Source organism: Sardina pilchardus, chromosome 9, assembly GCF_963854185.1.
Source record: "Sardina pilchardus chromosome 9, fSarPil1.1, whole genome shotgun sequence".
Lineage (NCBI taxonomy): Eukaryota > Metazoa > Chordata > Actinopteri > Clupeiformes > Clupeidae > Sardina > Sardina pilchardus.
The window spans coordinates 1,892,790-1,895,289 of NC_085002.1; the positions used below are offsets into that span (position 1 = coordinate 1,892,790).

At 47.3% G+C, this 2,500-nt stretch overlaps 1 protein-coding gene across 1 annotated transcript in view; it reads right to left on the reverse strand.

Annotated features, from left to right (window-relative positions):
• ppfia4 (PTPRF interacting protein alpha 4) overlaps positions 1–2,500 on the reverse strand; it is a 164,477-nt gene that overhangs the window by 21,554 nt on the left and 140,423 nt on the right. The gene's annotated exons all lie outside the window — the stretch shown is intronic.

Here is a 2,500-nt window from a genome sequence, read left to right on the forward strand (position 1 = left end):
GACATCCCTACACTACACTGCCACGCAGGACACTTCTCATTACACTGCCCATACACACACAAACAAGATAAGACCGTCGACAGCATCTCACACACACACACACACACACACACACACAAACAGATGGTTATCCAGAGCAGGGGAGAGTATGATTACTCAGGGACTTGTCCTCTCAACACACACATTCTGGCTAATGAACTCTACGCACTACATGCAGCCGTGTAGTAGGGCTTTCAGCTGTTTATGCCTGTGTGTGTGTGTGTGTGTGTGTGTGTGTGTGTGAGGTGCTGTCGACGGCCTTATCTTGTTTCATCATCGGCTCAGGGGAAAGTGAGGTGATGAGGCTCTAACCACAGTCAATACTTATCAACTGCTGAACGGACACACACACACACGCACGCACACACGCACGAGAGAGAGAGACGGAGGAAGACAGAGAGAGAGAGAGATCACACAGATCGAATACTTTTTCACTGCTGTTTGAGGGTACCTACCAATTATCAAATGTCTTTCTAAAATGTGTCTGTCTGCCTGTGTGTGTGTGTGTGTGTCTGTCTGTGTGTGTATGAGTGTGTGTGAGAGAGAGAGAGACTCCCTAGTGTGATAAGATACTTTGAGCAAGGAGTCTTGCTGAAACATTTCTGCTGGTGATCGTGTGTGTGTCTGGCTCGATTTGGAGTGTTTGAAGTGTGTGTGTGTGTGTGTGTCTGGCTAGATTTGAAGACGGAGAGTATATGAAGAAACCCCTTCTGTCTGAGAGCATTTGGACTGTGAGGCCCACACTGCTACAGCAGCCTCGTGGGAGCTCAGGCGGACATTTTGTCCAGCGTGACCACGATGCAGGAGGCTCAGTAGACACACACACACACACACACACACACAGCTCAGGAGTTTAGAGGACTTCAGAAGTTTAGAGGGTTCGGAGAGCAGGCTGCTAGAAAAGTCACTTTGTTCAGCGAGAGTCTTTAAGGAGGAGAGGAATGACAGCCATGATCACTACTGCTGGGGACTATTTTCAGGTGCTGTGCTGCGTGATATCATTGCGCCCATGGTACGTTTGCAGCTTTTCCTTGATTATTACGCCAGATGAGAGTGCAGTTCCATGTCAAATCAGCCAAGAAAATCTCCAGGTTTCATTTTCAGTTTGTCTTATTGCAATTTCTAACTTCAGAAGAGACACGTTTTAAATGGAAAAATTACCGGAAATCTTAGTAACTTTTAAACGTGAGGCTAGCAGGCAAGATACTAATGGTCTAAACCAACTCAATGATCTACAGCGTGCTAGGCTGGAGCTAAAAGTTGTATCGCCAGACTCACAGAACGGCCGTATGAACGGGGAAAAGGGAAATATCAATTGTTTTGCTCGAGAGGAGGTGGAAAATGAGCTTAATTCTCCAAATGGTGGAATATCCCTTTAAAGGCATCACCCTCACCTGATCTCCTCGTTAAGGTCATCACTCTCACCTGATCTCCTCGTTAAGGTCATCACTCTCACCTGATCTCCTCGTTAAGGTCATCACTCTCACCTGATCTCCTCGTTAAGGGCATATCACTCTCACCTGCTCTCCTCGTTAAGAGCATCACTCTCACCTGACCTCCTCGTTAAGAGCATCACTCTCACCTAATCTCCTCGTTAAGGGCATATCACTCTCACCTGCTCTCCTCGTTAAGGGCATATCACTCTCACCTGATCTCCTCATTGAGGACACTGGTCTCACCTTCTCTCCTCGTTAAGGACATATCACTCTCACCTAATCTCCTCGTTAAGGGCATATCACTCTCACCTGACCTCCTCGTTAAGGACATATCACTCTCACCTGATCTCCTCCTTGAGGACACTGGTCTCACCTGCTCTCCTCGTTAAGGACATATCACTCTCACCTAATCTCCTCGTTAAGGACATATCACTCTCACCTAATCTCCTCGTTAAGGGCATATCACTCTCACCTGACCTCCTCGTTAAGGGCATATCACTCTCACCTGACCTCCTCGTTAAGGACATATCACTCTCACCTAATCTCCTCGTTAAGGGCATATCACTCTCACCTGCTCTCCTTGTTAAGGACATATCACTCTCACCTAATCTCCTCGTTAAGGACATATCACTCTCACCTGACCTCCTCGTTAAGGACACTGGTCTCACCTAATCTCCTCGTTAAGGACATATCACTGGTCTCACCTGATCTCCTTGTTAAGGACACTGGTCTCACCTGATCTCCTCGTTAAGGACACTGGTCTCACCTAATCTCCTCGTTAAGGACATATCACTGGTCTCACCTGATCTCCTCGTTAAGGACACTGGTCTCACCTGATCTCCTCGTTAAGGACACTGGTCTCACCTAATCTCCTCGTTAAGGACATATCACTGGTCTCACCTGATCTCCTCGTTAAGGACATATCACTGGTCTCACCTGATCTCCTCGTTAAGAGCATCACTCTCACCTGATCTCCTCATTAAGGTCATCACTCTCACCTGATCTCCTCGTTAAGGACACTGGTC